Below are 27,353 nucleotides of genomic sequence, written 5' to 3'. Positions count from 1 at the left end.
TTTGATGTTGACTACAGTGAGACAGGATGTCAAATTGGGGGAGATGGGGTGACAGTTGCACAGGACCTCCCCACATTAATCTATCCTTCTTTTATTGCAAAATCAAACAGTTAAAAATTTTAAAACATAAGTTCTGGAATCTGGAGGAGATTTGTTCTTAAACCCAGCTCTGCGTTTATAACTTGCACGATGGTGGAAAAGTTATTAAGTTCTCTGAATCTGTAAAAAGGCACAATTGCAATTCCTATCTCATAGACCTGCTGGTACAGATATAAACTATTATGATTACTGTTAGGGCAAATGCTCACAGCCTGGATATCAGCCTTCACTGGGTGACAGGTACATGGTTTTCATATATGGTTGTTAAAGTGGAAATTGTTTCCTTTGGTGTAATCTTGGAAACAAAAATCCTTAAAGTGGCAGTAAACAGCATAAACAAGGAACTACTTTTCAGAAATCAGAAGAAAGAAAATATAGTTTAACAAAGACCATAGCGAAAAGTGAAAGTATTAGTCACTCAGTCGTGTCCAACTCTTGAGACCCTGCCAGGCTCCCCTGTCCATGGAATTCTCCAGGCAAGGACACTGTAGTGGGCAGCCATTCCCTTCTCTACGGGATCTTCCCGACCCAAGGATTGAACCTGATTCTCCTGTATTGCAGACAGATTCTGTACCATCTGAGCCACCAGGGAAACCTCAACAGAGACCATAAGGGGTTAGTAAAGGAAGGAACACACAAAAGACACACAAAAGCAGATGAGGCAAATTTTCACAATGTGTACACCAGTCCATATTTGCTCAGCATCATGGTGTGCTTAAGGACTTAGAATCTTCATCTAGATCATTTATGTTTAATAGCAGACAAAATAATAATGATACTGGGCATTGCACAAAGCTACATGTTTTCCATTAAGGATTTAAACCTAAAGCTTGGAAATTGGCCAATATTATGGCTTTTAAAAGAAAAATAAAAGGATAGTTATATAAGTCATCATTTTTATTAATAGTTTGCTTTCAAGGAGTGTCTATACTAAGGTTTAAGACGGAGGTTTGCTCAGGGTGCGGTGAGAACAAACAGAAGGGGCAATGACATCAACCTGGAGGCTCAGAATTCCTGGAGATGACACCCGAGCTGAATCTTGACATAAGAATGAGCCATGCTTCCCAGGTAGCTCAGTGGTAAAGAATCAGGCTGCAACAGAGACATGGGTTTGATCCCTGGGTCCGAAGACCCCCTGGAGAAGGAAACGGCTACCCAATCCAGTACTCTTGCCTGGGAAACACCACGGACAGAGGAGCCCGGAAGGCTACAGTCCATGGGGTCACAAAGAGTCAGACACAACTTAGCAACTAAACAACAACAACAAAAGAATGAGCCAGGGAAGAAAGTGCAATGGTTGACAACAGCTGTCCCAGGCAGAAGGAAGAGCAAGTACAAAGCTGGAGCAATGGTGACATGTATTGGCAAGAATAGGCAGTTTGGTGTTACTACAACATCAGCTTCAAGGCTGAACACAATATCTCAAAAAGGAGGGGGGCAGGGTAAATGGCATTTAAAGAAATTTTACCTTTAAGCTTTTCCACTGTATACAGATCCCAGAAAAAGTATTTGCACAAACACTTTGATCCCAGAACCTACTTCTATGACAGGCAAAGATGACAACACAGAGGTCTAAGAAAAGCCCGGCTTAATTTCCATGAAAAAGCTCCGCATTTCTTCCCTATTTTTCTGCACAAACTGAGAAAATATAGAGATTTTAAATACTTAAAAGCAGTTCTGTTTCTTTCTCTTGGACTAGGAAGGGGTCTGATGACCTTTGCTATAAAATGTGAGGTCTTAAAAAGGAATCACAGAGGAAGCTAGAATGACATTTAGTCAAAGAAACCCATAGAAGTGACTGGTTTCTGCCAGTTGGCTTAAGGATACATATTTCATATCATTTTTGGAGATTTCTGGTCTGAGGGCTAAACATCATTGCTCATTTTATGGGCACCGGAAAGCAGTATCTAGTGAAGGAAGCATATTCATTGGTTACCTGGGTGTTCTTTGGAAGGAATGATGCTAAAGCTGAAACTCCAGTACTTTGGCCACCTCATTCGAAGAGTTGACGCATTGGAAAAGACTCTGATGCTGGGAGGGATTGGGGGCAAGAGGAGAAGGGGACGACAGAGGATGAGATGGCTGGATGGCATCACCGACTCGATGGACATGAGTTTGAGTGAACTTCGGGAGTTGGTGATGGACAGGGAGGCCTGGCATGCTGCAATTCATGGGGTCACAAAGAGTCAGACACGACTGAGCGACTGAACTGAACTGATGTTTGTTGCATGTATTTAAACGTTGCAGAGCCTTCATTTTTAATACTTCTGTTCTGGTTGGTCTCAAACCAAGACACTGACCTCACACCCCAGTTGCTCTGTGATATCTTGGCAAACAGAGCACAGCCCAAGATGCACATCCCCCACCCTTGCTTTCAGAGCCTCCCTAAGAAGAACTAAAGAGCCTCTGGATGAAGGTGAAAGAAAAGAGTGAAAATGCTGGCTTGAAACTCAACATTCAAAAAACTTAAGGGCTTCTCTGGTGGCTCAGGGGTAAAGTATCTGCCTGCCAATGCAGGAGGCACGGGTTCAGTCCCTGATCTAGAAAGATTCCACATGCCACGGAGGAACGAAGCCCGTGTGCCGCAGTTATTGAGCCTGTGCTCTAGAGCCTGGGAACTACAACTACAGAAGCCTGCATGCACTAGAGCCTGGACTCCACAGCAAGAGAAGCCACTGCAATGAGAAGCTGCTGCTGCTGCTGCTGCTACTACGTCGCTTCAGTCATGCCCGACTCTGTGCAACCCCACAGACGGCAGCCCACCAGGCTCCCCGTCCCTGGGATTCTCCAGGCAAGAACACTGGAGCGGGGTGCCATTTCCTTCTGCAGCAATGAGAAGCTGGCGCACCAACTAGAGAGTAGTCCCCACTTGCTGCAGCTAGAGAAAAGCCTGCACAGCAATGAAGAACTGGCACAGCCAAAAAAAAACAACTTAAGATCATGGCACCTGGTCCTATCACTTCATAGCAAATAGAAGCAGAAAAAGTGGAAGCAGTGACAGATTTTATTTTCTTGAGCTCCAAAATCACTGCGGACAGTGACTGCAACCATGAAATTTAAAGACACTTGCTTCTTAGAAAGAAAGTTATGACAAACCTAGACAGTGTAAATATCACTTAGCCAGCAAAGGTCCATATAGTCAAAGCTATGGTTTTTCCAGTTGTCATGTACGGATTTGAGAGTTGGACCATAAAGAAGGTTGAGCACCCAAGGACTGAGGCTTTCACATTATGGTTCTGGAGAAGATTCTTGAGGAGTCCCTTGGACAGCAAAGAGATCAAACCAGTAATCCTCAAGGAAATCAACCCTGAATATTCACTGGAAGGACTGATGCTGAAGCTCAAGCTCCAAGAAACAGAAAATCTAAACTCTCGCCCTGCACTTTATTAGCTGTATGATATGAATAAGCTATCTGATTTCTCTAAACTGCAGTATGACTTTGAGACATACCTAGGACAGAATAGGTTAGTTGCCCTTCCTTTTATCTTTCCCTTCAAAAACTAGAGAATCCTATTTTATTTTTAAAAGCTGTTGTCTTGGAACTATTATCAAGCTTCATTCCAATCTTCTGTGTCCTGTGTCTAGGACTTGCTCAGACTCCTTCGCCCAAGTCACTGAACCCCTTGTCCCCTGGTTCCCTGTTCCCTGGACATGTAGATTGGGAATGTGATCCCTGCCTTGGATGACCTCCCAGGATTTGCTGTCTAGACCACCTGTCAACCCACTGCTGATTCTGGATTTTCCTGCTTGCTGCTGAAAAGCCAACCATGCCACACAGCAGACTTTGAGTTTGACCTTCAAGATCAGGTAGGAGTTAGGATGTGGATCAATGGAGAGAACGCGGTTGGGCAGTCCAGCTAGTGGGACATGAAGAACAAAAGGAAGAGCCAGGAAAACACAAGGTATCAGGGAACATGGAGGAGCTTGGAGAGGATTTCTGGACAGTAAAAGGGCAAACTAGGAACCCACAGGCCAGATTCAGCTCACAGTTGTTCTGCTTAGTGTCACAGGGTTCAAAAGATTTTTAATTGGTTGCTAATTTTATTATTATTTTTTTTTTGGCTGCGTGGCATACAGGATCTTAGTTCCCTGACCAGGGATGGAACCTGTGCCTCCTGCAGTGGAAGTGTGGCGCCCTAACTGAAACAGATGCCCAAATTCTCTTGAAAAAGATAACAATTTGACAACATTGAACCCACAGTCCACATGGAAACAATGGAAAGAGCAGTAGATGCTATCTGTTCCCTTGGGATGGGGCTCCTCCCTCCAGTCTCTGTAACCCCCACTGCCACCGGCTTCGTGTCTTCATTTACTGACCTGCCTCTCTAGGTGATAGATAATTATTTAGTCAATTAGAATGGGAGGTAGAGAAAAAGAAGAGAAGGAGGAAGAAGAAAGAGAACCCCTGCCTATTAATAATACTAAAGTGTTATATCAGTGGGATGGGGTGGGAGGTGGGGGAGAGGTTCAAGAGACAGTGGACGTATGTATACCTATGGCTGATTCAGGTTGATGTATCGCAGAAACCAACATAATACTGTAAAGCAATTATCATTTAATTAAAAAGCAAGAAATTAAAAAAAAATAATGCTAATGAGTTATATCAAATCCTCACACTGTACGAAAGTACAAAATGTTGTATGTCAACCGTATCTCAATAAAGATATCTCAATAAACTGTGTCTCAATGAAAAAAAAAAAAGAATGAAAAAAATACTAGAGTGTGTTCTTGGAAGACCTCCAATAGCACACCAGTAAGTGTGGACTGTGGCCTGGGATGAGAGGTAACTACAAGCATTTTCCCACGTAGTAACACGATAAGATGAGTGCTTGAAAATATTTTAGGTACAACTTGAATAAATAAGTACATATATCAAGAGTGCTTCCTTAACTTTATGGGACACTGGCAAAGCCAGGCCCTCCAACCTTTAATATGCTGTGCAGTTGGGAATAAACAATAAAAAATAATGCTAAGAAAATTAGTAATTATAAAAAAAGAAAATATATTTTAAAGGTAAGTATATCTTCATACCTCACCAAGTTCCATGAAGAATTTAAGATGACACTAGAAGGTAGGATGAGCTGAAGTGTGAAGTACCACATCTGGAAATAACAGCAGGAGGGATTTTCAGAAAGTATGAGCATGAAGTAAGTGAAGCAATGGAGGCAGTTGGGATAGCAGGACACAAAAAAAGGCCAGACTTTGAGAAGGGCTAGCAGGCAAGACTTAGGGACAGCCAGAGTAGCCCTATGGCTTAAGGCCCAGTGCCCAGGAGGCTTGGCCCATGAGGTGTGGGACACAGCACTCATGCGGCTGGGAAAACACAAAACAAGATTTGATTGGGAAGGGACATGGTAACACTCATCAGCACTTTCAGTTCAGTTTCGGTTCAGTCGCTCAGTCGAATCCAAGTCTTTGCAACCCCATGAATTGCAGCACACCAGGCCTCCCTGTCCATCACCAACTCCCGGAGTTCACTCAGACTCACGTCCATCAAGTCAGTGATGCCATCCAGCCATCTCATCCTCTGTCATCCCCTTCTCCTCCTGCCCCCAATCCCTCCCAGCATCAGAATCTTTTCCAATGAGTCAACTCTTCGCATGAGGTGGCCAAAGTATTGGGAGTTTCAGGTTTAGCATCATTCCTTCCAAAGAACACCCAGGACTGATCTCCTTTAGGATGGACTGGTTGGATCTCCTTGCAGTCCAAGGGACTCTCAAGAGTCTTCTCCAACACCACAGCTCAAAATCATCAATTCTTCGGCACTCAGCTTTCTTCACAGTCCAACTTTCACATCCATACATGACCACTGGAAAAACCATAGCCTTGACTAGATGGACTTTTGTTGGCAAAGTAATGTCTCTGCTTTTGAATATGCTGTCTAGGTTGGTCATAACTTTCCTTCCAAGGAGTAAGCATCTTTTAATTTTATGGCTGCAGTCACCATCTGCAGTGATTTTGGAGCCCAGAAAAATAAAGTCTGACACTGTTTCCACTGTTTCCCCATCTATTTCCATGAAGTGATGGGACCAGATGCCATGATCTTCGTTTTCTGAATGTTGAGTTTTAAGCCAACTTTTTCACTCTCCTCTTTCACTTTCATCAAGAGGCTTTTGAGTTCCTCTTCACTTTCTGCCATAAGTGTGGTGTCATCTGCATATCTGAGGTTACTGATATTTCTCCTAGCAATCTTGATTTCAGCTTGTGCTTCTTCCAGCCCAGCATTTCTCATGATGTTCTCTGCATATAAGTTAAATAAGCAGGGTGACAATATACAGCCTTGATGTACTCTTTTTCCTATTTGGAACCAGTCTGTTGTTCCATGTCCAGTTCTAACTGTTGCTTCCTGACCTGCATGTAGCACTTTCAGGGCCTCAGCAAAACAGGCTTCAGACCTAGAGGGAAAGTGAAATTCTTGGAAGAAAAGACAAGCAGTATTCTGGTGCCCAGGAGGAAAGGTGGTATAACTGTAGCCCTTGCCAGGTACCACAGGCTCAATTCAGGCCTACCTGGGTTATAGCAGTAAGACTCAATTCTAAGATCTGTCAAATTGTGATCCTTCTCAGTTGCTACCATGATCATGTCCTAAACAAGTTGAGTCCAAGCCTGGACGTGTTGGGTGCTAGTGTCCAAGGCCTCAAGTTTGTTTTTGGCTTTTTTTTTTTGGCTGTGCCATATGACATGCAGGATCTTAGTTCCCCAACCAGGAATTGAACCTGGGCCCCCTGCAGCAGAAGTGAGGAGTCTTAAACCACTGAACCACCAGGGAAGTCCCCAGGTCCTAAAGTTGAAGGCAGGAGTTGAGCTAAGAAGTCCAAGGTGAGCCAAATCAACCTGGATACCCCCAGAAATTAGCCAGAAACATGGATCAGGAGCTCAGGAAATAAGTTGAGCTTGAAAGAGAGATTTGGGAGCCAAAGAATTGAAGCTAAGGAGTGAGCTGTAAGACAGAAGCACAGGTGACTCTCACAGCCTAAAGTGGAGCTGCAATTAAGGCATGAAGGGAGAGGAAGCAGCTACCATAGTAGTCAAAGACTCACACAAAACATGGGTAGAACAGAATCACTTAGCATCACAGAGGATAAGAGGACAAGAAGTTCAAACAAAGGGCCTCTTACTAGTCACCTACCAAAGAAAGGACACACAGCAGAGACTGAAATGATGTCCAGAATCCGGCTGGTAACCTTCAAAAGAATTTTCACAAAACCAGATCTCAAGGAGTTAAGAGTAGGATGTTAGAGGCTGCCAAACAAATCGGTTGGTATTTATGGTAGTAAAGTTTGAGCTGTGTTTGTTTTGGCTGTGGAGTTGCTAGGCTATGACAAGCACACACTGAACTCCTGCCCCACTACCCGCCTTTTACGTCAGGAACTCTAAGATATCACCTGGATTACTCAGTCTTCAGTTCAGTTCAGTTCAGTCGCTCAGTCGTGTCCGACTCTTTGCGACCCCATGAACTGCATCATGTCAGGCCTCGCTGTCCATCACCAACTCCCGGAGTTCACTCAAACTCATGTCCATACCTGGTCCTGATTAATAACGTATTGGTTGCATTTCTTCTTTTTCAACGTGGAAGTCAATGGCTCTCTAATTCCAACTCTGGTTGCCAACAATCCATCATGGAGTGGGCTGTGTTAAACAAAGGACCACGGGGCTCATGCCTTTGAGAACAGAAAGAGGGTTACCAAACAGCAGACTGTGAAGAAAGGGATACGGTCTTGCCCTCCGTTTCGTATTTGTTTTTACTTGCCAGTGCCCAGAGGCCTTGGCATAATACACTGAAAAGTGTAAATAATGCAGGCATGGCCGACAATTGCCAGCCTTCTAGCAGTTGTCCCCAGTCATCAGTGTCATCATGGAAAGAGGACTAAATCAGGAATGCGGACACCAATGGGCAGGCTGCTAATTTTATAATTGTAATCCTTTTACAGAGTTCCCTCTTCACATGCATGAAAAGGGTAACATGAAGTTGAATTCACAGCATTTTCCACATGGCAGGTGCTCAAATAGACGTGTTTAAGTAGTCAGAAAATGGTCACTTGTAAAAAAAAGTTAAGAAAAAAGAAACATGACTCCCTTAAAAGGTAAAAAACTTACATTCGGACTTTATTTTCATCCTCTTTAAAAAGACAAGTAGATTGGGCTTTTTCATAGGCAGCACCAAAACCAGAAACCTTAGTGAAAATAACTTAAGAAAATTAATATCATAAAGTTCATGTATTTTGCTGAAAGATTTATGGACAAAATGAAATGATATCTGTCATTGAATATAACAAATAACATAGGGGAAGTAGGTAAGAATACAAATAAAATAAGGTTAGCTTTGAATTGATCATTATTTAAGCTTGGTGACAAATATGTGGAGATTTAATATAACCACCTCTCTATTTTTATTTGTTTGACATTTTCCATAAGATAAACTTTGTAAAAGTAATACTTTTATAAGTAGGATAATATTTTGTAAATAAAGTTGAAAAGCAAGCAATGAACTAGGGGGAAATAATGCAAGATGCTGCACTATCAGGGTTTATATCCTTAAGGGAGAAAGACTTCTTACAAATGAATGATAAAGACTAACAGCTAATAGAAAAAAAAAATGCCAGGAATGGGTAACTCACAAAAGAAGAAATACAAAAAGCTAATAATCATATGAAAACATATTCAATTTCACTAATGATGGGAGACAGAACAATGGCCCCCTGAAGGATGTCTGAGTCCTAATCCACAGACATGTGAATATGTTATTTTACATGGCAAAAAAGGGATTCACCAGATGTCATTGATTAAGCATTTGGGGATGGGGAGGCAGTCCAGAATTATCTGGGTGGGCCCAAAGTAATCCCAAGGGTCCCCTAGAAAGGGAAGCAAGAGGGCCTCTGTTAGAGAGGGAAGCAAGAGGGCCTCTGTTAGAGAGGAAGGACAAAGGAAGCAGAGTCAGGACAGAACTTCAACAATGCTATGTGGCAGGTTTTGAAGATGGAGGAAGGGACCCATGAGCCAAGAAGAGCAAGTAGCTTCTAGAAACTGGCACAGGCAAAAAAACTGATTCTCCCCTGGAGCCTCTGGAAGGAAGCAGTCCTGCTGACACCTTGACATTAGCCCAGTTCCAGTGCTGGAGGAAAACACAACGCTGGCTGATCTCACTTTAAATTTCAGCCCACTGACTTCCAGCAGGCCCTTAGGGACCCTACCACCACAGGCACTGCAATCATGCAACATTTCCTATCAATTCACTCTCCTAAAAGACTATATCACAGCTTCTCTGTCATCCTCAAGGTGCCAGCTTCCCCCACTTCCCCCCCAACACATGCTCTTTGGTGGTGCTGTCTGCTAGAGAGACTTAATTCCACAACAGTCAAGAGTGACAAAGTCACTTGCACACTCTCCCAACTGTCAGCATCTGCACCCACCCACTCTTCTGCCCCACCTGCTGCTTTACCTACACTGCGCTCCCACCTAAGGCCAATCCTCCCTTCTCAGGTACTCAAGAGCATCACTCCTGCAGTTCTCCAACATCACCAGTCTTTCTCTCCACTGGATCATTCTCATCAGCACATGCTACTCTGCTCAGTCGATTCACTCGTGTCTGACTCTTTTCGACCCCATGGACCATAGCCCACCAGGCTCCTCTGTCTATGGGATTTTCCCAGCAAGAATTCTAGAGTGGGTTCCCATGCCCTCCTCCAAAAATCTTCCAAAAACCCAGGGATCACACCCGCGTTTCCTGCGTCTCCTGTATTGCAGGTGGATTCTTTACTGCTGAGCCACCAGAGAAGCCCTAATAAATGGACTTTAAAGCAATAACAAACTTTCCTACCACATTCCCCTCTAGCTACCATTCCATTTCTCTGCTTCTCCTTAGAGTAAAATTCCTCAAAAAAGAGTTTTCTATACTTGGCTGTCTCTAATTCCTCTTCTCTTTTTGTGCCCATTCCCGTTGGTGCCATGCTCAGCACAGAGCTGCATGGTAGGAATCATTTCCATTTACAGAAGAGAGAACTTGTTCAAAACCGGTTACACATCAGTTCACAGCTGACTCTGAAGGCTGGGCTGTTCCTATCCACTGCTTCAGCTTGGCCCTCCCACTGTCCTTTCTTACTTTCTCCCACAAATTGGACCACTCAGCCAGCCTCCTGTAACACTAGGCCTATGTGCATGTCTTATAAAGTGTTTATAAGATTTGATTCTAATTAGTTTATGAGCCACAGCATACTTTATTGATTTTGAAACTATTATATTTCAGATTTTATCTGCCTGTTCTCTTGTAGCTCTTGCTTTTAGGGAAGATCTCATTAATATTCCCCCATATCACCAATTCGTTTATTCATTATTTTCATTTTCAGTAATACATACTCAACGCAAAAATGTAGAAAATGGGAAGCAAGACTACATCGGCCATAATTATGCCATTGAATACAAATAATGTTAGCACTTTTATTTCCTTCCGTTTAAATATGTATGCTTTTTCTAGTTATAAGCATAGCAAATATGGAAAGTAAACCTGTATTATCCATTAAGATATGCAAAGAAATCAACATAAACAAAAATAGGAGTACTTAAGGACATGAATGGATGTTTTAAACATATGAATGTTTAATTCAGCATGAAAAAAATAAATATCCATCAATAAAAGGTTAACATAATATATTTCCTCTTCTGTAAATTCAAAATACTAGTACTTTATGATATTGTTATAAGAACTAAATCAAAAAATGTTTAGAAAGCATATAATATATTAAACACAACTGATCAGAAAGCATATTATTTGTATAACAGCTTATCTCCTCAACCCTATATTTTCTAATAAGCCCTTTCCAGCTCAGGTCAAATTTCTTTAACTTGGCATCATTATTCTAGAAAGCCTCATTACTCTTTGGATTTCTAGGTTCCAAAGAGATGAGGTCATTCTGTCAACCCAACCGATAAAGGGTATTTCTTCTTCTGTGTCCGTCCTACTTCCCAAAAAGATAAGGTCTGCTACATTATTTTGTAGGTATTGGATCTTTTCTCCAGCTTTAGCCATAATTTACCAGTTCTAACCTTTCAAGAGTTGACCGCTCAGCCTGCGCTTTTCCCTTTCTCTTTTGGTGGCTACTTCCTCACAGTTTTTATTCACTTATTCTCCCTTGGGGTAGCAAGCTCTGGTCTTTTTAATCCTGTATTTAGTTTCCATGTCCGTCTTTGGCATATCACAAAAATCAAGCTAAAATAAAACTCCCAGCAAGTAGGAGAATGCTTGCACAATAAATATTTCTTGAATGACCAAGATTATTTTTTACTATCATAAAAAGCAAAAAGGCTGCTGAAAATATACTATTAGAGTTTATTAGAAAGTGAAAGTGAAATCACTCAGTCCTGTCCGACTCTTTGCGACCCCATGGACTGTAGCCTATCAGGTTCCTCCGTCCATGGGATTTTCCAGGCAAGAGTGCTGGAGTGGATTGCCATTTCCTTCTCCAGGGGATCTTCGCGACCCAGGAATCGAACCCAGGTCTCCTGCATTGCAGGCAGATGCTTTACCATCTGAGCCACCAGGGAAGTTTATTAATTCCACACTTAAAACCAGGAGAAGATTAACTAGAATTAGACTAATCATTCTAAACCATTTGGTTTGAATCAAATTGTTTTCTTACTCCTCTTAATTTGCTAAAAGGAATCTTGTTGAGTAAACAATATTTTACGCTTGGAACAACAATGTCATCTGGATCCAGTAAATAATATCCTGGTCACTATGTTTGTTTTTATTTGTTTTATATTCTAGTCACTTGTTTGAAGGTTTCTGGGCTCAAATACAAATACTGATATAATTTGGGAGAAGAATTTCATCCAATTATCTTCTACCCACTGGAATATTCTAGAGTAGAAAGGTCCCGAATATGTCAATGTAGCATAACACTTATTTTGAGCAGAAGGCATTTGAGTTCTTGAAATCTCTTGTCTGGGTAAGAGCAGAGCCTCCCCAAAGAACTCAAAGAACCCAACTGTCAGAAGTCAACCAAAGAACATTCTTATCACCAGAGATCATGAGAAGTCACCACACCACACCAACACAGACATTGTCACAAAAACTACCATACTGTCTCCTGCCAAACCTATATGCAGGTCAAAAAGCAACAGAACTGGACATGGAACAACTGACTGGTTCAAAATTGGGAAAGGAGTACAACGATGCTGTACATTGTCACCCTGTTTATTTCACTTCATTTGAAATGCTGGGCTGGATGAAGCACAAGCTGGAATCAAGATTGCCAGGATAAATATGAACAACTTCAGATAAGGAGATGATACCACTTTAATGGCAGAAAGTGAAGAGGAATTAAAGAGCCTTTTGATGAGGGTGGAGAGAAGAGTGGAAAAGCTGGCTTAAAATTCAACATTCAGAAAACTAAGATCATGGCATCTGATCTCATGACTTCCTGGCAAATAGAAGGGAAAATGGAGAAGGAAATGGCAACCCATTCCAGTATTCTTGCCTGGAGAATCCCAGGGACAGGGGAGCCTGGTGGGTTGCCCTCTACGGGGTTGCACAGAGTCGGACAAGATGGAAGCGACTTAGCAGCAGCAGAAGCAGCAGCAGCAGAAGGGGAAAAAGTGGAAGCAGTAACAGATTTTATTTTCTTAAGCTCCAAAATCACTGCTGACAGTGACTGCAGCCATGAAATTCAAAGATGCTTCCTCCTTAGAAGGAAAGCTATGACAAACCTAGACAACATATTTAAAAACAGAGGCATCACTTTGCTGACAAAGGTCCGTATAGTCCAAGCTATGGTCTTTCCAATAGTCATGTATGGATATAAGAGTTGGACCATAAAGAAGGCTGAGCGCCCGAGAATTGCTTTCTAACTGTGGTGTTGGAAAAGATTCTTGAGTGTCCCTTGGACTACATGGAGATCACACCAGTCAATCCTAAAGGAAATCAGTCCTGAATATTCATTGGAAGGACTGATGCTGAAGCTCAAGCTGCATCCAAGACTTTGGCCACCTGATGCAAAGAGCCCTCTCACTGGAAAATACCTTGATGTTGGGTAAGAGTGAAGGCAAAAAGAGAAGGGGGCGGCAGAGGATGAGATGGTTAGATGGCATCACTGACTCAGTGGACATGAATGTGAGCAAACTCTGGGACATAGTGGAGGACAGAGGAGCCTGGAATGCCACAGTCCATGGGGTCGCAGAGTCGGACATCACCACCAACTCCCGTGATACTTCTCAGGGCCCATTTACCTTTCCAAAAACTTGTCTCTTTTCCAATACAGGCCCTTTCTCCCTCTCCCTTCTCTTAAGAAGTCTCTTGTTTTCCTGCAAATGCCCTTCTCCCCTTCCCTTTCCTCCATTAAAATGGTATATAATCCCCAAATCCTAACTTCCCCCAGAGTCACAGTCTCTGTGAACTCCTATACATACATTAATAAAAACGAATGATTGAATTGTGTTTTTTTCCTTAACTGTCCTTTGTCAGTTGAATTCAAAGGCACTCCAACAACTGAACCTAAGAGTATAGAGCAATTCTTTCTCCTTGACAACCTGATAATCCAATATTTCACGGCAAATACTCAGTTGTAAATCTCTAATAGGCCCTGCTATAAGTATAAGCATTATTTATCGTTGTATCAGCAGAAGTACGGGCTTCTCTGGTAGCTCAGATGGTAACAAATCCACCTGTGATGCCGGAGACCTGGGTTGGGAAGATCCCCTGGAGAGGGGCATGGCAACCCACTCCAGTATTCTTCTTGGAGAATCCCATGGACGGAGGAACCTGGCGGGCTCCAGTCCATAGAGTCGTAAAGAGTTGGACACAAATGAGTGACTAAGCACAGCACAGCATAGCAGAAGTATATTCGGAAGCTACAAGCAAGGTGATTACTGCCCTGGACATCCCTGCCCACCAGGCCCATGCTGGAGTTTGGAAATGAGATTGGCATGAGAAACAGCAGAGATGTGTCAATGGCCCAGAAGAGACTTCTAAGTGCTTCCATGAGGTAAATCTGGACCTAACCGGACTGAAGACCCTTCTCACTGACAGAGAAGGGCAGTTGGTCAACATTGAAAGGATAAAAGAAAGGCACCCAGGGCCCAGTCTGGAGGTGATTCCTGCAGCCCAGGGCTACCGCCACTCCCCCACTCCACTTCCACAGCACAGAGAGCAGTCTCCTAACTTCCTCTGCTGAAGGACTGTCCTTAAAATCACTCACAAGCTTCTGTTCCAACGGAGCAGGCACTTAACAAGTAAATGCTTACAGAAGGAAGGAAGGAAGGAAGAAGGCTCCCACAAGCAAGCTTCTGAGTGTAATCTGGCTTCCTTGTAACTTCCTGTGGGAAGAAAAAGTGCTGACAAGTAGTCTCTTCCTTCCGACAGTTACTACATCTTCTTACACATTAACAAATGAACAGACTTCAGGCTGGTGCAAGGTTCAGTTAGCAGAAGCCAGTTTCTCTGGGTTTCAAGCAATTTATGGACCAGTTGTGAGGACTAGACACTCAGAGATCTGACACAGTATGAGGGAGCAGTCCCTAGTCCACAGAACTCCACCTGTCCATCCTCCCATCCAGGACACTTGCCAATTAGGCAACTTCCACTGATAGCCTCTCCCCCTGGCCATCCTTTCATTCAACAGCTATTTACTAAGTGTCTACAAGAGTCTTCCCTGATAGCTCAGTTGGTAAAGAATCTTTCTGCAATGCAGGAGACCCTGGTTCAATTCCTGGGTCAGGAAGATCCGCTGGAGAAGAGACAGGCTACCCACTCCAGTATTCTGGCCTGGAGAGTTCCATGGGCTCACAAAGAGTCGGACACAACTGAGCAAGTTTCACACACGAGTCAAACACTAACCTGGATGAAGGCCTGTGAAACAGACAAAGCTGGGTTCTTGGCCTTCTGTAGACCGAGGTCTGCTGAACTATACAACAGGGAAATTTAACACAGCTGGATAAAATCTGTGAGAGAAGCAGATTCTGGGGGGTGGGGCACTGAAACGGAAAGAGAATAGCCAACTTTGTGGATGGGAAGTGGCCTAGGCAGAGGGTAAGCAGGGGCAAATTCCTGAAAGTAAGAACAGTTAGGAACTGAAAGTTATTTACTGAAGCTGGAGTTTAGGAAGTTGGGGTAATGAGAGGGCAAATTTGAAGCCTCAAGGACTTTTATAAATCAAACATTTTAAATTTTATCGGAAGGCAATGGGGAAGTACTGACTTATGTTAGCCAAGAGAGAAACCAGAAATAGTTTCCTTCTTAAAAATATCACACAGGGTCCAATAAGAACAAAGGAAGGACCAGGAGAAAGACAGAAGGCAAGGTGTGCGTTTAATATCTTAGGCAACTGGCCTAATATCTTATGTTGCATTCATAATTCCTTCCCCACTTTCACTATTCATTTGACTTATAAAATGTTTTCAAGGTCATTTCATTTTTTTTATTATGAGGTGGATTAGAAGATCTATTTTGACCTAAATATAATTTCATTTTATGGCAATATCTCTCATCTAATCACAGAGGAAATGCTTCTCTTGATAAATATACTTTGGTTCTTAGGCTAAATGTCCTCTGTAATTTTTCTAAGAATTTTTATTTATTTATTATTTATTTTTAATCTCTAGCCCTGCCCTGAGATTTCCTAAACTCAGTGCCCAATTTAGGGAGGATATGCCCAGAAGGGATAATCCCCACGGAGGGGAGGGTACGTTTAACTCCCTGAGGTCCCCACCTGTAGTTCCTCAAAGATGCAAATTGCCCACCTGAGGAAACAGAACACCCACACCAGCCTGAGCTGCACCTTCAGGCTACCTAAGAGGTAAAAGCCCACCAAGAGAAAACAAGATCTGTTTTATTCTCAAAAGCAAAAGCACAGAGGCAGAACCTGAAGGAGGCTCTAGTTTACCCTTTCAATGGAAGTCAAGATTATGGACTAGAGCCAAATTAAATCACTTTTGTAATTTCTTACAGATTTTCCTAGGTTTGTTTCCAGTCAGTTCCCCAGCAGGGATTAGCTGTAAAGCTTATTTAGAAAACAAAAGGCTTGTGCTGAGCAGGACTGCCTGAGAGCACTTCCCACCCACACTGGGCCTGGGGAGAGGGGTCTCCCAAGAAAGAGTGAAAATGGGGGCAGCCAGGCCAGGAAAGAAGGTGGGGGTGGGGGGGGGCACATGTGGAGCAGTTCCCAAGGGACACTGGAAATGTTTTTCTACAGTCACCTATGACAGTTCACATCTGAGCACTGCCAGTGTCCTTTAGAGCTGGTAGAGGGTGAATAAGGACCTGTAATATAGCAGAGAACTATATTCGACAACTTGTAATCATCCATAATGACAAGAATCTGAAAAAGTATATATAACTGAATCATTTTGCTGTACATCTGAAACACAACATCGTAAATTAACTATACTTCAATAATAATAATAATAATAAAAACATAAAGAGCTTCTCTGGTGACTCAGTGGTTAAAGAATCTGCCTGCCGATGTAAGAGACACAGGTTCAATCCCTAGTCCAGGAAGATTTCATATGCCTTCAGTTCAGTTCAGTTGCTCAGTCATGTCTGACTCTTTGGGACCCCATGGTCTGCAGCATGCCAGGCTTCCCTGGCCATCACCAACTCCCGGAGCTTGCTCAAACTCATGTCCATTAAGTTGGTGATGCCATCCAACCATCTCACCCTGTCGTGCCCTTCTCCTTCTGCCTTCAATCTTTCCCAGCATCAGGGTCTTTTCCAATGAGTCAGTTCTCTTCATCAGGTGGCCAAAGAATTGAAAGTTCAGCTTCAGCATCAGTCCTTCTGATAAATATTCAGGACTGATTTCCTTTAGGATTGACTGGTTTGATCTCCTTGCAGTCCAAGGACTCAAGAGTCTCCTCCAACGCCACAGTTCAAAAGCATCAATTCTTCGGTGCTCAGCTTTCTTTATAGTCCAACTCTTACACGACTACTGGAAAAACCAGAGCTTTGACTAGACAGACCTTCATTGGCAAAGTAATGTCTCTGCTTTTAAATATCCTATCTAGGTTGGTCATAGCTTTTCTTCCAAGGAGCAAGCATCTTTTAATTTCATGGCTGTAGTCACCATCTGCAGTGATTTTGGAGCCCCCCAAAATAGTTTCTCACTGTTTCCATAGTTTCCCCATCTATTTGCCATGAAGTGATGGGACCAGATGCCATGATCTTAGTCTAAGATCATGACTTGGAGCAACTAAATCCCTGAGCCACAACTACTGAGCCCATGTGCTGCAACTACTGGAGCCCGGGTGTCCCACAGCCCGCTCTGCAACAAGGGAAGCCACTGTAATAAGAAGCCAGTACACGGCAACTGTGAGCAGCCCCTGGCTGCCACAACTAGAGAAAGCCCCCACAGCAGCGAAGATCCAGCACAGCCAAAGATAAATAAATAAAATAATTAAAAAGAAAACAAAGTGTTAAGGGAAAGGGAAAGGGAAGTCGCTCAGTCATGTCCGACTCTTAGCGACCCCATGGACTATAGCCCATCAGGCTCCTCCATCCATGGGATTTTCCAGGCAAGAGTACTGGAGTGGGGTGCCATTGCCTTCTCCAAATTAACCTAAGAGTTCATCAATAGATTGTTGGCTACAGAAATTAGGAATTATCTGGGTAGTGATATTTTATAGAGCCATGTGAAATATAACATTAATCTGTATATCACCATGAAAATAAATATAATATATTAATTCAAAGATACTTAACAGTATAACTTCCTTTCAGTAAAAATACCCATCGAAGTATCAGTGATGGCTACCTCGAGAAAGTGAGATTTTTTTAACTTCATTCAATTCCCTACTACTTGATTTTTTAAAAATAGAAATAGATTATTTTAAAAATCAAAATTAAAGAAAAGCTATTCAATTCTGAGTACCCGACAAGCTTTCCACGTTTTAACCAGCAGTAAGTAGACCCCAGGAAGTGGTTGGCCATTGCCCTACTGCACCCCAGTCCCTAGTACCATGCTTGGCATGGTGGTGGTGCTTGGTCAATAAGCCAGGTCACTCTTTAGTAAAGTGAGGTGGAAGCACATGAGAACATAGAGCTTTTTTAATCCTAAAATCTGAGTCAGTTGGTAGAGGGTAAAGGAGCTGTGGGAAAGGGCTATGAAGGAGGAATGAGTGTAAGGGCTTCTCAGTACCTAGATCATTGGATATCAGAAAGCCTTACTAGCCTTGAAACCAGTGGATTATTTTAAGAACAGCTATAACTTATTGAGCACAGGAAGAGTGCTTAGCATAGTGAGTGCTTGCTATATGCCGGGTCCTGTTTAAGATTCTTCACATGTGCACGTGTACATATTGATATATAACATAACACACACATCTTACTCATTTAATCCTCAAGTAGTCGTATCAGGTTGGCTCTATTATTCTATTTTATAGTTGAGGAAATAGTCTCAGAGAGGGTATATACGTAGCAAGATATCATTCACAGGTGAGTCCTTTGGAAACTCTACTAAGATTCTACTAACTCTTGGACTTCAGCTAGTCTAATACACCTGAATATTGAGGCAGTATTGAGTATTCTTGCATAGTGTCATAGACTCTGTAGCCCCAGTGGATTTGAATCCCAAGCTGTGCTTCTTTCTGGCTGTGTGACTTTGGCCAAATAACCACAAAGTGGCATGATAACAGTAGGTACGCTACTAACCATCTAAGAGTAGTTATGAGGATTGTTTTAGCTAATACCTGCAAACCCCACTCCAGTACTCTTGCCTGGAAAATCCCATGGACAGAGGAGCCTGGTAGGCTGCACTCCATGGGGTCGCGACTGAGCGACTTAACTGTCACTTTTCACTTTCATGCACTGGAGAAGGAAATGGCAACCCACTCCAGTGTTCTTGCCTGGAGAACCCCAGGGAAGGCGGAGCCTGGTGGGCTGCCATCTATGGGGTCGCAGAGAGTCAGACGAGACTGAAGCGACTTAGCAGCAGCAGCAGCAAAGTCCTTAGAACAATGCCTGGAACACAGTACATGTTCAATAAAAGTTAGCCACTACTAAGGGTCCACATTAGATCACAAATAGCAAATCAGAGTGCAAAGGACTATCCTGATAGCAGCGAGAAATGAAAGCTAACAACCTTAATAACAAAAGGGAAATGTAAAAGCATAAATAACCAACTATAAACATAGAAACGTGTTTGATGGGAGAAGAGCATAATAAAAAATATGTGGGCATGACACATGGTCCTTCAGTCCTGCACATTCATAACCAGGTGAGGGAGAAGGAATGAACTTGAAATAATATCTATAAAATTTCAAATAATCATCAAATTGATGAATACCATTTATATTTCTTCTATTGGTTAGCTTTATTAGAATCCTGAAGAAAAAGTAAAAGTGTCAGTTACTCAGTCATTTCCAACTCTGCAACCCCATGGACGGTAGCCCACCAGGCTCCTCTGTCCACGGAATTCTTCAGGCAAGAATAGTGGAGTGGGTTGCCATTCCCTTCTCCAGGCAACTTCCACACCCAGGGATCAAACTCAGCTCTTCTGCATTGCAGATAGATTCTTACCTACCATCTGAGCCACCTATTGGATAGCTTTATTAGAATCCTAGGATTTAACACATCAATGCAGAAAAATGTTGATTGACCTCAGTCTTGCCAAATGTAAATTTTATAAAATTAAAATAAATTTGTATCATTCAAATTTTATAACATTTATTCAGAGCAGAATTGGATTTAATAAAAGTAGAATCCATTATTCAACCTGTGGCAGATTCATTTCGATATATGGCAAAGCCAATACAATATTGTAAAGTTAAAAAATAAAATTAAATTAAAAAAAAAAGATTGAATCTTGAGAATAAAGATGTAAACATAATCCCATCCCAATGGAATGAATTAGCTAATCTGATTTTCTTAGTTGTTATTCTTAATATCTGCTTTTTGGCCAATTTATATAGATATTTATTTCATAGTAAATTCAAATGCATATGCAACAAACAGACCCTCTATGATAAGAGTATGTGGGGTGGGAATTTACAAAATGAGTTAGGACAGTGCTGAGTACTGGAGTGGTTACTCCCTGCTGGGGACAGGTGTTGTCTGAAGGGAAGCAGCCTCAATGCCAAACCAGGCACCGTGAGGGTGGTTCTAAGGAAGACTGGCAGGTCTCTCCCTTGCCGTGTCTCTTACCCTGATAAGGGATCTTGCATTTTGTTCTGCCAGACCCCAAGCACCAAGTCTGGTAAATGATTCTTCAATGCTGGGAGTAAAAGGGCTCAATCTGCATCAATAGTTCAAGAGCTAGAAGACAGGATCAATACACTCTCCTCATAAACCAGATTATAAAGACTGGCATCACTCTCACTCTGAGCGTTTATTTTCCTGTGGTTAGCTCTTAGCAGATAGAACCCAGCTTGAGTCAGGCTCAGCTGTAGATCTGATTCATAGCCAGTGATGGGTCCACAGCCACGGAAGGGAAACGGTGCCTCCTAGAGGCCACCATGTTGGTGGCAGAAGTAATTTGTGAGAGACCTAAAGAGGTACTCTTGCCTGGAAAATCCAATGGATGGAGGAGCCTAGTAGGCTGCAGTCTATGGGGTCAAGAAGAGTTGGACACGACTGAGCAACTTCACTTTCACTTTTCACTTTCATGCATTGGAGAAGGAAATGGCAACCCACTCCATTGTTCTTGCCTGGAGAATCCCAAGGACGGGGGAGCCTGGTGGGCTGCCATCTATGGGGTCGCACAAAGTCAAACACGACTGAAGTGACTTAGCAGCAGCAGCAAAGAGGTACATCGTGGGGACACAATGATGACATTATGGTCCTGCTGACCTCTCTCCACTGGGATCTTCTTCAAGTATAAAATCTGAAAGTTTGCGGCTAATTTTTAACTTCAAAAGTGTACTTTTTTCCCCCCACAAAATTATCTATCAGAAACATTGCTAACCGGTTAATCATAATTCCTTTCAATTCCATCAACTCACCTTCAACTGCAACTTGATGCTAAAGTCAGAATATTTGTGTCCCCCTAACAAATAGGGCCTTTGAGAAGTGATTAGATCATAGTGCCCTCAAGTTGGAGGCCTAAGAAACCTCCCTGGTCACTTCTGCCTTGTAAGGACACAGCAAAAAGACAAAAGTTTATGAACCAGGAAGTGGATCCTCACCAGACATGAAATCTGCCAGTGCCTTGGTCTTGGGCTCCAGTCTTCAGAACTGGGAGAAATAAATTTCTCCAGTCTATGGTATTCTATTTCAGTGGCTCAAATGGAGTAAGACCCTTGGGTAATAACAAACCAGCTCTAATGATGCTTGGCTTCAATTTTATTAGAGGATATAAGATAAAGTTGACTACTTCAGTGTAATGTGGGAAAAAAGCTTACCTAACATACCACCACCGGAGAAGGCAATGGCACCCCACTCCAGTACTCTTGCCTGGAAAATCCCACGGAAGGAGGAGCCTGGTAGGCTGCAGTCCATGGGGTCGCTGAGGGTCGGACACGACTGAGCGACTTCACTTTCACTTTTCACTTTCATGCATTGGAGAAGGAAATGGCAACCCACTCCAGTGTTCTTACCTGGAGAATCCCAGGGACGGGGGAGCCTGTTGGGCTGCCGTCTATGGCGTCGCACAGAGTCAGACATGACTGAAGTGACTTAGCAGTAGCAACATACCACCACATAGCAAGCAGGTACTAAGCACTAAACTATTATTGAACATTAATGATAATTTATAACTTATATAAAAGCCAAAGTGTAGGCTGTTTGGACTAATTCTTAAGTTGGTAGATGACTCAATATGAGAAACCAAGAGAGCAGCCTCTTCTTGCCTACATAAGTTCTGGCAAGATCACAGCTTTGTTTCAGACTGGAAACTGGGAAACACTGTTACAGGGTGGTCCTCTGTAACCCACTGGTGAGAGTTCCCCTTCTCACAAAGCATCTACTTCTCCAAAGAGGGAAAGCTTACTTAGGGGAAGTCGCCTGGTTAAGCTATGGCAGTGGTCAGGAGAAGTCAGTGACACGCCCAGGGAGAGATGTGGAAAACCAGGAAAGGGCACAACCTCTGCCTTCTGAAAAATCTCAGCTCAAATCCCAGTAGTTGAGGTCTATGACCTCTGCAAGTTACTTAACCTCTCTCCTTCGACAGTTAGTTTCCTTTTGCATAAAGGAGATGAAAGTAAGGAGGTTGAGACCTTTAGGAGACAATATATGTAAATTGCTTAGCATAAGAACTTGCTGGTAGTAACTACTGGAACCACTGGAGTGTGGTAGCCTATCCCTTCTCCAGGGATCTTCCCGACCCAGAAATCAAACTGGGGTCTCCTGCATTGCAAGCAGATTCTTTACCAAATGAGCTATCAGGGAAGCCCAGTAACTGCTGTTGTTAGGAACTAATACCAACTCCCACTACACTCAGGTAAAACCTAACAGCCTAAGGGGTCTTCACAACAGGATGCAGCAAATCGTCTGTCTTCCCACCCCCTGCCCTCTCCCACTACACTATAAGCCAGGATAAAAGAGAACATAGGCAATGATAATGAGGGAGTTGAGTTGTGAGGTTACACTGAATATGGGCTGGGGTCCAGGCAATTGCCAAAGCCACTTGCAAGTTTGGCAGCCGACAGGCAGTGAGTCGGCAGAGAAAGCAGGAGGAATGGAACAGACTCACCAAAAAAAAGCATAGGCAAGACTATGAGACCATAAAGCCTGACACAGATAGAAACACATACATCTCCACCACACACACACTACCTGCCTGTCGACTCTTCGGTTCTCATGAGGCCAGCCTGGACTTTCTAAAGATTTCTTTGAAGATTCCCCTCTATCCTTACAAGAGACCCTTCTTGAGCTGAGTTCCTTTGCAAGATTCAGGAGGGACTCCAGACTCTCAGGGAACTTCTTCACAACCTTAAGTGATGCAATCTCAATATAACAGGAATAGAAGCACCATCATGGCTGAGGAGAAAAGTGAACCAGAGAGAGGATGGAGGATTTGGAGACAGAGATGTACGTATGAACCTCAGTATCTACATGTTTTAAATCTTGTAATTTTCAGAGACCCAGAGGTCTCTGACAGTTAATGAAATGTCATTTAAAAATGCTGAGACAAAAAGGAACGCATTGAGTCAGTTCTAATGAGGTGGGTGAACCCAGAGTCTATTATACAGAGTGAAGTAAGTCAGAAAGAGAAAAATAAATGTCGTATACTAACGCATATATATGGAATCTAGAAAGATGGTACCGATGAATCTATTTGCAGGGCAGCAGTGGAGAAACAGACATACAGAACAGATTTATGGACACGGGGGAGAGGGGAGGAGAGGGTGAGATATATGGAGAGAGTAACATGGAAACTTACCTCACCAGATGTAAAATAGATAGCCAGCGGGAATTTGCTGTATGACTCAGGGAACTCAAACAGGGGCTCTGTATCAACCTAGAGGGGTGAGATGGGGAGGGAGGTTCAAGAGGGAGGGGACATACGTATACCTATGGCTGATTCATGCTGATGTTTGACAGAAAATGACAATATTCTGTAAAGCAATTATCCTTCAATTAAAAAATAAATAAATTTTAAAAAAATGTTGAGGAAGAGGCAAGCTACTGAATGAGTAGAGGACCTCCATTTCACCCCAGTGGGACTGTTACTGATTCTTACTCCTTCTCAGAAAAGGTATTCATTCATTCTTTTATTCATATCTTAACCATTTCATGAGAGAGATTACACATTCTAGGAGTATTTGACAATGTGAGGATTTAAGAAGGTCACAGGTATATACCTCAGAAATATCCTGATCCTAAGACACTCTTTAATTGGCTAGGGAGGGAAGGAGGAAGGGCGAGCTATCTAAACCTGGGAAGACTTCCGCATCTTTCCCCAAGACAAACTCATGTATGTTAAGAATGAAATTTATTCCTGGAATTCTACTATTGTTCCCTACCACCGTTCTCTTTTTATCCCCGCCATTGTCCTTTTTTCCTCTGTCTTGCCCTTCTGAAATTGCCTCTTGATACAGGACCCTCCTCCTGCATACTCTGAAACCCACTTAGGTCTCCCCTTCTCAGATAGTACCTAATGGTCCTCTCTTCAATTAAAATGTTCATTCTTACAAAGCATGGCTTTCATTTAGCTCCTGAGGTATATAACAGAATTAATTCATACTAACGTACGAAGGGCAGTTAAGCGTGATGATGACGTACTTTTTCCACCGATATTTGCATTTTAAAAGAAGATGTTTGTGGATCCATAGTCCTTCATGGTGTACTTTTATGCATTATAAACAATTGTTGGGAAGATATTTTTTTCATCCAAGGGTCTTTCCAGGACCTTTTAAATCACACTGTCTACCCCCACTAGAGCATGTTTCACAAAGATGAACATTTTTATCTGTTTTAATCATTGCTGAACCTCCGATGCCTAAAGCGGGACATGGCATACTCATTGCTCAATTAATGTTTGTGGAATGAACGCCAGGATTTAAATCTAAGTCTGTTTGACTTCGAACTGTAATGTTCTTTCTACTGTATGAAGCTCTCTTTCTTATAATTAATCTTTTCCCCTGCATGCTAAGGCGCTTCAGTTGTGTCTGACTTATTGTGACCCCATGGACCCCACTAGGCTCTTCTGTCCATGGGATTCTCCAAGCAAGAATACTGGAGTGGACTGCCATTTCCTTCTTCAATCTCTTCACCTACCTTACAGTAAAAGAGAAAAGTAAAGAAAGAATAGAAAAGAGGGAGGAAAAGAGATGGTACCAAGATGGATAAAATGAAATTAGGCTCAGGCATCAGCTGCAAATTGCGACCCCTTGGGTCTCTCCTCCAAAGCAAACTTAACAGTTTTGTCTGGGGCTCCTGATGTTTCCCTTCTGAAAATGTTTCTACTTAATATCTTTTCTAATCTTGCTATATATTTGTGATTATTTGGGGGGCGGAGAAGACATATTTGTTTAAAGAAAAATATATCCAGTAGAAATTGTGGAGCAGTTGAAAGAAAAACCCATGACCCATATCCTTCCACCAAAATACAGACAATCTGAATTCACATCCTACATTTCTTTCTAGGTTTCTTCCTATGCATACATTTTAAATATTTACTCAATTTTATTTGCTTATTTTATCTTTTTTTTTTTTTTTTTGGCCATGTCATACAACTTGCAGGATCAGCTTGCTGGATCTTAATTCCCTGACCAGGGATTAAACCTGTGCCCCATGAAATGGAAGTGTAGAATCCTAACCACTGGGCCACAAGGGAATTCCCCATATATTTTAAACTTAGCTGTTAGTTTCCCTGGTAGCTCAGAGGGTAAAGAATCGGCCTGTAATGAGGGAGACCCAAGTTTGATCCCTGCGTTGGGAAGATCCCCTGGAGAAGGAAATGGCGACACACTCCAGTATTCTTGCATGGAGAATTCCATGGACAGAGGAGCCTGGTGGGCTAGAGTCCAAGCAGTCACAAAGAGTTGGACACAACTGAGTGACTAACACTCTCAGTTTTCATATACAATTTTGGGCATCCTGATTTATTTTTCTACCATCATATTTTATTTCTGTCATGTACTGATATTATTCTCCTCCATGATATTCAGTGTAAAATTCTGAGTTAAATGAAGTGAGGTTTTCTGCTGCCAGTTGGTATTAAAATTTCATGTTCTTTCATACTGATTCTGTGACAAGGGAATTTTAAAATTCCAATTCTTATTGTTGGCAGGAGACAAAAGAGTTTTACAATTCTCTCTTTCTGTTAAATATTTTAAAAACTACAAAGAATCAATAAAACATGTGGTTGTATTTATTTATAGTGCTGAGCAAACACACTTATTCTCTAACCATTTTTCCCTCCCAAGTTTTTCCAGATTATGATTCCTGGAAGAATAAATAGCCATTGCCCCAAAAGAGAACAATTGCCTGGGACTACACAAAAAGGAACATGCCCAAATATAAAGAAATTAAGTCAGGTTTTTATTTGCTTAACATACACATAATGTTATCTTCATCTAGTGAATAGAACCATTCCATAAGAGTTGTATAGATTAATATAGAGTTTTTATATTAAAATACTATAGAGGTAGTTTTAGTCATATAGCTGAGAAGATTTAAGTGACTACAGAATGTTTAAAACCAGCAAAAGGAAACTATGGTGTAGGAACCAGACTAGGGTTTGTAGACCTGTTCTGTTATTTACTAGCTATGTGACCACAAGTGATCAAAACAACAAACGAATTTCTGTTCCCATAGGTAGGGGAGGAATATTTTAAAGTATCAACCATGTTACAGGTTCCTTGGTAGACGTTTTACAAAGACCATTTAATTGAATCCTTATGACTCTATGCTTCCAATGCAGGGGGCTCTGGTTTGATCTCTGGCCAGGGAACTAAGAACTAAGATTCCACATGCCCCACAGTGCTGCCAAAATTTAAAAACAAAAAAGAAAAGTTAATTCTTATAAATGATGCTATTGGGTTGGCAAGTTGTAGTAAGCTTTTATTCTCCCCTCTTTACTAAGAGAACCCCAATTTTCCTGGGGAAACCAATATGCTTATACCAAAAAAAAAAAATAATATAATAATGCATTTCCCAGGCTCTCTTGGGATCCAATTAAGGTTGGATGCGGTTCTTAAGGAGCTTCCCTGGTGGCGCTAGTGGTAAAGAACCCATCTGCCAATTCAGGAGAAGCAAAAGACTTATGTTTGATCCCTGGCTTGGGAAGATCCCCTGGAGAAAAGCACAACAACCCACTCCAGTATTCTTGCCTGGGAAATCCAATGGACAGAGAGGCCTAGTGGGCTATAGTCTGCTGCTGCTGCTAAGTCACTTCAGTTGTGTCTGACTCTGTGCGACCCCATAGACGGCAGCCCAACAGGCTCCCCCGTCCCCGGGATTCTCTAGGCAAGAACACTGGAGTGGGTTGCCATTTCCTTCTCCAATGCATGAAAGTGAAAAGTGAAAGTGAAGTCGCTCAGTCGTATCCGACTCTTAGTGACCCCATGGACTGCAGCCTACCAGGCTCCTCCATCCATAGGATTTTCTAGGCAAGAGTACTGGAGTGGGGTGCCATTGCCTTTTCTGGGGCTACAGTCTGTAGTGTCGCAAAGAGTCAGACAAGATTGAACCAACTTCGCATGCACAAGGACGCGGTTCTTAGCTAAATAGGTAGAGGCTGAAAGATGGAGCTTCCAGGAAAGGTTTTATGCAAACAGCAGACTGTGTGTGCTCAGTCGTCTGACTTATTTCCTCCTCCAGGGGATCTTCCCAACCAAGGAAGATCCCCAACCCAGGGATCAAACCTTATATCTCCTGCATTGGCAGGAGG

At 42.4% G+C, this 27,353-nt stretch overlaps 1 protein-coding gene across 7 annotated transcripts in view; it reads right to left on the bottom strand.

Moving 5' to 3' along the window:
• The window catches only part of G3BP2 (G3BP stress granule assembly factor 2), a 92,546-nt gene that overhangs the window by 51,388 nt on the left and 13,805 nt on the right, over positions 1-27,353 (bottom strand). For 2 of the 7 annotated variants that reach the window (XM_086405367.1, XM_086405375.1), the window contains exons 3-4: positions 23,400-23,477; positions 7,623-7,760 (exon numbers count right to left, since the gene is read on the bottom strand). The exons of 2 other annotated variants lie outside the window; for them this stretch is intronic. The gene's annotated coding sequence lies outside the window, so the exon portion shown is untranslated. The remainder of the gene's footprint in view (positions 1-7,622; positions 7,761-23,399; positions 23,478-27,353) is intronic. 3 more of the 7 variants (XM_086405366.1, XM_086405373.1, XM_086405368.1) reach the window with 2 other exon arrangements.

The sequence above is a fragment of the Bos grunniens genome, chromosome 6 (assembly GCF_055505025.1).
Source record: "Bos grunniens cultivar Pamir isolate PY7600 chromosome 6, Bosgru_T2T1.0, whole genome shotgun sequence".
NCBI lineage: Eukaryota > Metazoa > Chordata > Mammalia > Artiodactyla > Bovidae > Bos > Bos grunniens.
Note: the sequence above shows the minus strand (reverse complement) of the source record. Positions and strands in the feature narration are given on the sequence as shown.